The sequence below is a fragment of the Coffea eugenioides genome, unplaced genomic scaffold, assembly GCF_003713205.1.
Source record: "Coffea eugenioides isolate CCC68of unplaced genomic scaffold, Ceug_1.0 ScVebR1_1364;HRSCAF=2202, whole genome shotgun sequence".
NCBI lineage: Eukaryota > Viridiplantae > Streptophyta > Magnoliopsida > Gentianales > Rubiaceae > Coffea > Coffea eugenioides.
The window spans coordinates 22,338-32,735 of NW_020861761.1; the positions used below are offsets into that span (position 1 = coordinate 22,338).

Here is a 10,398-nt window from a genome sequence, read left to right on the forward strand (position 1 = left end):
ATATAAAGATACGGATGGCTATCAAGAGCCAAGTTTCTGTTGCTTCACCAGAACTTGATCAAGTAATTGTTGACACTCCATCAACTTTTAAGTAAATGAACCAGTCCAATAGAGCACCACTTAGCTACAATCTCTGTCCACCAACCAAATCCCCTACTAGGCCTAAAATCCTCAATAAACACTGGTGGTAATACTCGAGTATACCGATTAGTCGAGGAGATAATACTCCACTCGACAACACTAACTACCTAGGGTTCGTTATCTAATCGACCAGGCCCTTTCCGGCTCGACTCGATTAACTAGCCACAGGGTTTCTGGAATTCCAGACATAATACAACTCATATACATGTATATCAATTCAATTAAAATCATTGAACAAGAATATATCACATTAGGGCAAGTGTGATAAAGTACACTCTTGCCCTATCAATCCACTCATATATCATGTAATCACATTAGTCAAGTATTAAACACAAGTGTCAAGTTCAATCAGGTATTTGGAAGCACTCACCAAAAGATGTAATGCCTTTATGGGTCACGTTCGGGTATTACTCTGTGTTTGGAATCCAAATCTGTGAGAAAACATTGTTTAAGAGTTTTGAAAATTAACTAAGGTTCGAAACTTAAATGTTTCGTTTAACGAGAATCAAGTAATTGAAACTCATTGAGAGAATATTCGTAAAACTCTTGCTCGCTCTTCAAACTATGAAACTTTGAAGCAATTATACTTTGAAATACCATTTGAGTCGAAGAAACGAGGAAAACGTATTTCTATTAGTCGTTAATTTCATTTTTCCAAGGGTACAAGTTTCGGCCGAATTCTAACTTATATACCTCCACAAAAGGGGACTCAAATAACCTGGACAATTCGAGTTAGATTCGTCCTCAAATCCTTACTCAAGTCGCGAGTATCTCTACCTAGCCCTCGAGTGAAAATTTGGGCAGCACGCCCTTTGGGTTTACCTATTTTTCAGCCATTTATGGCTTCATTGTTTTTCTCAATTCAGCCCCAAAATCACACACAAGTAATGTTACTAACATAGCCCTTCAATTAGGCTCCAAAATCATCCAATTACAACACAAGTCTAATAATACAATCGGAAATCAGTTTTGTAGACAAAAAGCTAAACAGCAGATTTGACATCTTATACCATTTTGGTCACAAATGGAGCTACATTTATCGGATTGGGGTGCACCTTATACCGTTTCGAAGCTAAAACAAAGGGTTACAACTTTTATGCAGACAACTTAACCCAGTTCACAGTTGATCTGGGTCGAATTTGCAAATTACAGAACCAGAAATTCATGGTCAGTCTGGTTGTCAGTACTGAATTCAAATGGTAATAACTCAAGATACACAATTCCGATTGAGGCATTTTTTGATGCGTTGGAAAGCTGAAATATAGGGTTAAAACTTTCATGTTTTGGCCAAATGCTGATTTGATACGGATCAAAGTGAAAAATGAAGCCAAACATGTGAAATCTCAAAACTGCCCGCTGAAACGTACAATTGGCAGTCAGGGTATTTCGGTCATTTCACATGTTACAGTGCTCTGATTGAGGTAAAATTTTACAGATAGCTATAAAATGATTTGGCCTCTAACATGGACGAGTGATGCTGGTCAGAAGCAGGGCAGTTCAATGCTTAAAACTGGAATTTAATGCATTCAAGGTATAAACTTCTTATTCATGTCTTGAACCACTACTCCAATTTCCTATCTAAACTTATTCACATCATATTCTATATAATCAACAAGAAACACAACTGAAATAACTCAAATCCTAACTCAAAAATCCACCATACCATCAAAACTACTTAAATAACTATCATTAGCGAAGAATATGAGTTGCTATACAAACTTAAACAAGATTAAGGGTAAGAAAATGGAAAAACAGCCTTAATACCTTGTCAAAGATGCTTTCAAGAGAAACCTCAACCTTTCCTTCCAAACTTTTAGTACATCAAGCTCCCCAAGTTCCCAAATAAGTGTTTAATCGGTTTGGATTTTGGATTTTCACTCAAACTAAGTTAAAACTCAAGATGGAAATGAAGTGTTCTTCACTCTTTTCTTTTTCCTCTCATAAGTCACGACCAAGATAAAGCAAAATGAAGAAAAATGAGCCAAGAAGAAAGATAAGAAGAAAGGAAAATGTCTTGGTCAAGACCTTGGTTCGATTTTTGACAAATGGCTTAATCACCACTACAAGAAAATTGGTTTTCAGTGACAAGCCATTTTTGTCACAAAAAAATAAAAAGTCGTCACTGATAAATTTTATTGACAACTTTCTCGTCGTCACAGAGTCGTCACTGAAGGCCCGTCAGTAAAAATAAACAGTGATGACCTTAAAAGTCGTCAGTGAATGGTTGTGTTTTGCGACAACTGGTGTTGTCAGTAATTGTTATAATTTTAGTGACGACATAGTATCTTGTCAATGATGTACAAAGCAATGTAGTCACTAAAACTAATCCATAGTTGACACTGGTATAAACTAATTACTAACAACTTTTGTTGTCACTAAACACTTTTCAATTCTATCACAATAGGTGGTTATCAATGAAGAAATCTGATTCAGTGACAACACTATATCACCATGAAATTTGAAGATTTTTCTACTACAATTATATCTAAAAAATGAAACAAAATGACAATGCTTTACAATTAACAAATGAAGGCATCCATTACATTACGGAATGCCAAAATATCATTTTAAACATTCGAAAATCATAATCAAATTCAACAACACCCTACAAATAGTTTGAGAAGTGGTATTTGGCATAAATTTTACATATAAGTCAAGACAGTTTTACAAAACAAATCCAAGTCCCCAAAAAAATATATCGTGGAATATTTCCTGAGGATAAGATTTTCTCTGTAGTTCTTGAGTCAATTAGCAACTCTTGCTGCCGATCTTCCAAAAATCTAAAATGAGCAACATATCTGCAGTGAAGTACTTCAATTATTAGTAGGTGATAAGAAAAACTTGAAACACGAAAGTGAACTTAAGAATTTACAAGAAAATAAGCTAAATCATTTCTTTTATCATCTAACAGTGACTAAATAAGAGCAAAGTAAGAGATAAAGCACTTAGAACTTCATAACTCAAGAAACATTTCTTTTATATTTACTACGATATTAAAAACTCAAGAAACAATTAATATGTTTATGCTACTATATTAAGAACCAAACAGTGATCCTTCTATGGTTTCATAGGCCTCATTTGTATGGTTCATTCAAATAGATCATGCATAGCAACTCTAGCTTTTCAGGTATCGAGAATGCATATTGTTTATCACAAGATCAAGTTTCGATGACAACTAAAATTCGACATATATAGGGACTCTTTGTGTCCATTGGTAATATTTTAATGATTTTGATAACAAAAAATTTGATGCATTTAATATTTTAGTGAAATTGTGTATAAAATGGAAAAGATGCTCCACTATAAATCGGAGCTTCTGACTATTATGCAAACCAGTACATTCTCCGGCTAAGATACATGAAATGGGGCTGGAATAAGAAATTTCATTTCTACTAGTTAGCTTAGAGACCGCCTACAGCTTGTTTCTATGCAATGTCTCCTAGATAAAAGTGAAAATTGTCACTTTTACAGAAACTTTGTTAACAAGGCCCTAGTGTTTGAAACAAGTACAACATAGATGGCAAAGAGTATATATTCACCCAAAAAACATCACAATAATTGGAAATTCCATAGCAAGGACCAATAGCATCAGCATAATAAGCTGCAAGACAATAACAAACCAATGAAGTCCCAATAAAACGATACTATGCATTATAAGCTTGAAGACGATGGATAAAATGGTAGCTGTAGTTCTATAAGAAAAATGTTTGCAAATAAAACATGTGTTTCCTTCTTTTAATTTTGCTACTGATCTGTACTTGTACCTAATAACCATACAACTACATATCCCAAGAGCACTACAAAATTGTCAAAACTTACCATATTCATTCAGGTAATCCATCACCAAATATGACAAAAAAGGTAGGAAAGAACTACTTATTTAGGATAAACTCTAGAATTTGGACAATGAAAATCCATCTTGATATATACCTTTGGCAAGGAAAATGCTCTCTCCGGCTTATACCATAATCCTGAATATCAAGATTTCCTCAAAAAGACTAAAAACACCTGCTTGGTAACATTAGTTAGCTATATAAGGCAATAAAACGTAATATCAGCCAAACCAAAAGAAAAAACAACTGATTGTAAACTTCAAAAGTTTACTCTAGAGTAATCACTCGGTGAAAAATGGTAAATACTCGAGATAAGAAAACTCAAGGTAGAATTTGGATAAATTTCCAATCAATTCCATTACTTTATGATGCTGCCACCCACTGGAAACCTTCCCTAATGTTCAATAAACCCAACATTGCTGATCATGTAAATATATACTAATCCAAGTGTATACATATAAAAATGAGATTATACTAATCCAACCGTATAAATTCAATAACTTCCCTAAAGTTCTGCAAACTTTTTTCAAGTAAATATCAAAGAGAATAAACCCAACATTGTTGACCATAGCACCCTCTCAAGCATCAAAATTGACGGAAGCTTCAGTGCTAGCAGCAAGATAGCAATAAAAAACAATAGGGCATTGACTGCCAAACTGTTAAGAGGAAATGTATGGCCAAGAACAATGACAACACGACCATAAAACAAGTTCAGTAGACATGATAGCATGTGTTAATGTGAAAAAAATCATAGAGAATGCAACACAAACTGTGTACCCCATTGTGTGAAATAATCAAGGTCCATGTGTAAAAATGAAAGATTTTGATATTCTTAGGCAAGTATTTGGCTTTATAGCCAGATAGTGAGCATCTAACCAAACCCAGAAAGAAGTTGAAACGAAGCAAAATGGTATGGAAGTGGAAAAATTTTGGGTACCTTTTTTCTCTGATATAAATCACTATTAGAAAAATATGCTATCATGACAACTCAAAGCATCATTACCATTCCATTTGATGACGTTTCTACTCTAGTGATTTTCTATTGAAGGTGTGATCCATTCTAATGTCGGGATATGTAATAAGGACACTTTCAAACTTCCCAATTAGTAACTATATTGACAGTTAGAAGCATCATTATTTTTAAGGCACTTCCCAATAAGATATTATGGCACTTTTATTTGTTAACTTTTGTAAATAATTTACAGTTGTGTAGGATTGTTTTACATCCATTGTTAATTTTACATTTCTTTTCCTATGTGTATTAGGGCTATAATTATAGATATCTTCAGCCTATATATTTGGTCTACTAGCAAAGACCAAAGCTTCAAACAAACCACACAATTCATCCAATCACACCTCCCACCTCTCAAATCTTTTCTAAGTCATTTTATTAAATAATTGTAATAGCATGTATATCATATATGTAAATATTATTATTAGTACTATTACTAATTAATAAAGCTCGTTAACTGAGAGCCAATAGTTCTTGCTTTGATTTTTGATAAAAATCCAAATAATTTCGAAGAACCCCTTTCAAGAATAATTTTTGTAGGAGCTTTAATGTGTTGTTCTATTTTAGCTTGGTTTCAAGCAAAGTTTGAAGCTTTCTGGGAATTTCGAAGATTAAACTTTAATGCATTATCTCTTTGTTCAGCCACATAGATAATCAACTAACCACTCCCCAATTCTTTAGGGAAATTTGCCACATAGATAATGCTTTATGCTCAATTTCCTCTTCCCCATATTTCAAAATTCTAGTCAATCATAAGGAAAATATTTTCCCAGTACCATCCTTCCATTCCTAATGTATCCACAACCTCTTCAAGTTGATTTTCTATCCATTTATCCACTTTTCTTCTACCACTATAGGTACTCCAATTAGATTTAACTGCTTTCATGCCAACTCCAATTACAACAAAAGTAACATAAAAGGCTAATAAATCAGAAAACCAAATTTATCCCTAAACAATTTCACAAAGCCCAGAGCACCTTATATTTGTGCTATTTCATTAACCACCATCCTTCCATTAAAAGTTCTGCCTTTATGATAAAAGTAAAATGTTGCCTTGTCACAGTGCAAATAATAGTATATTCATTTTATAGCTATCAAACAAAATCATACTCATATATACAATTAAATGAGAAAAAATTCCCCATTATAGCTTTTTGAAAAAACTGATGAATTCCCAATTGTTTTTACCTGAACAAGTGCCTCTGGCCGTGACTCAAAAATAATCAAAAGAACACCTAAAAGAGATGTTGTCTTTTCCAAGATCAATCCCTCTACAAGCTGGAAAAGACATAGCCCTTAAGATATCAAAGATCGCATAATCTATACTACAAATTGCTCTTCCCCAGGTAACATACTACTCTGATATGTTCAAAATGCTAAAAATTAAAACTTTTGAAAATATTTTAAAAAAACTACTTTAATTTGCTCATGTGTTTGGGAAGAGAACCAGTTGAATTATACTGAATCTAATATCATCATATATCTGATCATATATCTAATTTAATAGAAAGCAAATTTCCATACTAAGTCTGATCGTAAAAATTTAGGGCAAATTAATCTGGGGAAAAATTAGGGAAACAAGGAGAGACATGAGAGGATCTACCTGAGAATTGGTGGAGAGCACATCGATCCCCTTCAGCGTTGAATGCACAATTAGTCCAGAGTTCCCTCAATCACCGCCAGCCTTCTGGTATACATAGGTGAGGCCATACTTGCCGCAATAGTGCCAGCACCACACTCAGCAATAGGGCACTCCTTCCTGAGCCTCTGGACCATGCCTGAGTCATCGACCTTGTCGAACTAGAGGACGGCAAGCGTGACCTTCTTTTTCTTGGGCTTGGTGTTGCGTCACCATGGAAGTGGAGGAACAAGTGGATGGTGGACTCCTTTTGGCTCCTTTCGGCTATTGTAGTCGGCTAGGGTACGGCCGTCCTCCAGCTGCTTGCCGACGAAGATGAGGCGCTATTGGTTTCAGGGGGATGCCCCTCCTTGTCCTGGATTTTGGCCTTGACATTGTAGATGGTGTCAGAATACTCCACGTCAAGGCTGATGGTCTTCCCCATCAGGATTTCCATGAAGATTTGCATCTTTGACGGCGGCGACTGCCGACTGTCGCCTCTGCTGTTGCTCAGGTTTTGGGAAATGAATAAAGGGGGTTGAGATTATAAGGGTTGACCGAGGGATTGAGAGTGTGAAGAGTACTGAAGGCATCTGGATGTGGATGTGGGGAGTAAGAGTGGTTCCTTTTCTAGTGTATACTGTATAGTACTTGGGCCATTTTTTTTCATTTTTAGTTTGAACAAATATTTGGCACTAGTCAATCAAGACAATCCAAGTCAATTTTTAGCTTCAATTTTTATTTAAAATTTACTAATATATTTCTAATCACTACTTCTTAACATATTTATTAAAAGTTATAATGGATGAAAATTTTTTGCTAAATTCGAACAACTGGTAAATGTACTCTTTCTCAAGTTGTAATAGTTTATATAGTTGTTTTAACTGGAAACTTTCATTATTTTTTTCCAGTTAAAAACCTATTATTATTTGAGTAACTGTGACTAGTTTAATAAATTATTAAATTTTTAAAAAATTAAATTGATATTGAGGCTCATAATTAAATAAATGCATTGGAGATGTTCAAGTTAGTGATGATACTATGTTGTCACTAACTACGTTATAGTTTTACTGACAAAAATTGGTCGTCAATAAATATAAACGGTGACAACAATGAAAAGTTGTCAAAGAAAGAGGTAGAATTACTGACAACTTTTATCAAGTTGTCACTATCACAAAACTCGCACCTCCCAAGTCTCATGGCGCGAAGGAGTTTTGTGACGACAATTAATGGTTGTCACTGAAAACTTTGCTGCTTTGAGTCAATTGTCACAACCTTCAATATCGTGACTAAACAACCTCATTTTGTGATGACTTTTTGTCATCATTAGGAAATGTTGTCACTAATGACCTTTTTGCTTGTAGTGGACAAATATTTCCACCAAAATATCTCTCTTTTCCTTAGTCAATAATGGTGGCTGACTTAAGGGTTAATTAAGAGCTAATTAACTCAACTAAAACAATGATATTAAGGTAATAAAGTGGTGGTCAAGTGGTGTATTCCACCGGTAGCGAACGGTACCCATCGGTTCAAACCGATTTTCCTTAAATCACGTGTACTAGGATTTTATCTTATGATTCACTAACTTATAATTCTCACTTCTAATCACACACTTAATATCATCTAAGACTCACCCTTAATCACTAAATTTAATACACACTCCATACCCAATAATCACACTACCAAAAGACGAAAAAACCCTAGTTTACCTTAACAATGGAAGTAAAGGGAAAACCCTTGGTTCTATGGTTAATTGTAACTATTGAGGAAGTGAATGAGTAGTAAGGTTATTGTAAGGTAATAAATTCCAAATAAAAGGGAATTTTAAGAAAAATATAAGGAAATTTTCCAGTCATCACACAAGATCTTTGAGTCCAAAATTAGGGTAATTTTGGAAGGAATGTGATCTTAAGTGCGGCATCCTTGAAAATCTTATTTCTTGTAACAATCATTTTCAAACCACATTACAAACTCATAAAAAGTCCATTGTTGACTTATCTTTCATGACAACTTGAAGTAAGAATCAAGTCTCTAACGGATCTACCAATCACTACGTGATCATAAGGTCATAACTTGTTTCAGTGTGTTTAACTATTTCTTTTACCTATACACTACAAGCCTACTGAACTTATATATTGACTTTTCAGAAGAAATAAGGGTGATAAACTATTTGTTGTCATCAAAATGTATTATTGAATGGGTTAGATGCAATCTGGGCTCAAAAGTAGGACATATCTTGTCATACCATCTTTAACTATAATTTCTCTTAGTCACCTGAAAATTAGGAATAATACCCATTCGATTGGTCCTAAAGAATGAATTAATAAGAAAAAAAATGATCCTTTTCCCCAAACACTGATTCTAAGCGAGGAAGAGATCTATTGCAATTTGATCCTATTTTGAGAGGTTCATCATGGAGTCTTGTACATGAGTTTAAACATAATATTTAAGATTCTTTTTCATTTGAAGAATGCAATTTTTTTATTTTACAACAATGCACATTGCATGTTAACATGTGATTATTTTCTAAATTTTAGGAAGCACAGTTTTCTTGTTTTTGTCAAATAACTAGAAGGTCATCCAAACAAAATTTTTGCAATTAAATGGGCTAAATTGAGGCAATTTTTATAATACATTTGTAGGGTATGTCAAAGGGTAAATTGAGGCAATTTTTATAATACATTTGTAGGGTATGTCAAAGGGTCAAGTAATCTTCAAATCTGTTGTTCAAATTTTGACTTTGATAAGTCAACACTTTGAATAAACAATAATTACTACATCATTGTTCCAAAATAAAGAAAGTTTCGTGAAAAAATTCAAGTGTATATTATATTTTGAAAAATCCCCTCTGTGTAGATGTTTATGGTTGAAATCGATAAAGAAGTCAAGTCAAAATCTTGTAAATTTGAAGGTCAATGACGAATAAAAAGGGCAATAATGGTACATTGCAAAGTAGAGGATTGACTTATCCATTCAGAAGGGATACATGCTTCAGCAACCAACTTTGAAAAAAAGAAGAGACAAAAAAAATAGAAAAAGAGACAAAAAAGAAAGAAAAAATAGAAAAATAAAATAGGTCGAGGTAACCTTAGTAAAAAACCGAAAGGGCATTAAAGTAGGGTTTTGAAACACAAGAGAGTCACGAATAGAAAGCACAGGGTCGAAGATTGAATAGCTGACTGTTCATTCAAGGGTAGCTAGATGCGGATATTTCGTGATATACGACATGATTGACTAGTATTGAAAAAATGAAAGATTCGACACAAGTAGCAGAATTGTTGTAAGGAAGACAATTTTTGGAAATCAAAAGCTCATGCTTGTATGGTTCTCAAGACTTGAGGGATCATATGGTAGTGGCATTATCTATCATTATAACTGTCTTCTTTTTCTTTTGCAGGCAGAATTACGTAATCATTATTTTGCCTTCTCTAAAGAAAAAAAAGCAGCATTTATTTTAGTGAAGCATGACCTACACTAGAGCAAATTTTTCTTGAAAAAGTGATATCTGATTCTACTAATATGCTCAAAGTTTGCTCAGGAAGAATCGCAAAAACTATTCTGGACCTTGTATTTCAGTTCCATCTGGCAACATAAGCTTTGAATCTTTATTTCATTCCAGCATTTTTTGGAAACATTTTATTGTTTTTGATTGTCTAATCCAGTGGCATTTAAGTTGCAAATTTGTTTGTTCAGAATTAGCAATTCAAAGTTTGCATTTTTATTTATCCCGTTAGTGTGATGACACCCCACCCCTCCTAGGGCGTACCCTAGAATTTGGCGAACTGCCCGCCCAA

General features: G+C 34.0%; 1 long non-coding RNA gene across 1 annotated transcript; it reads right to left on the reverse strand.

Moving 5' to 3' along the window:
• Positions 1 to 2,660: 2,660 nt before the first annotated feature.
• On the reverse strand, positions 2,661 to 7,146 carry LOC113755264. The gene is made up of 3 exons (XR_003465608.1): positions 6,590 to 7,146; positions 4,072 to 4,149; positions 2,661 to 2,939 (listed from the first exon to the last, which is right to left on the reverse strand). It is a non-coding gene; the product is annotated as an uncharacterized LOC113755264 (long non-coding RNA).
• Between the last annotated feature and the right edge of the window lie 3,252 nt (positions 7,147 to 10,398).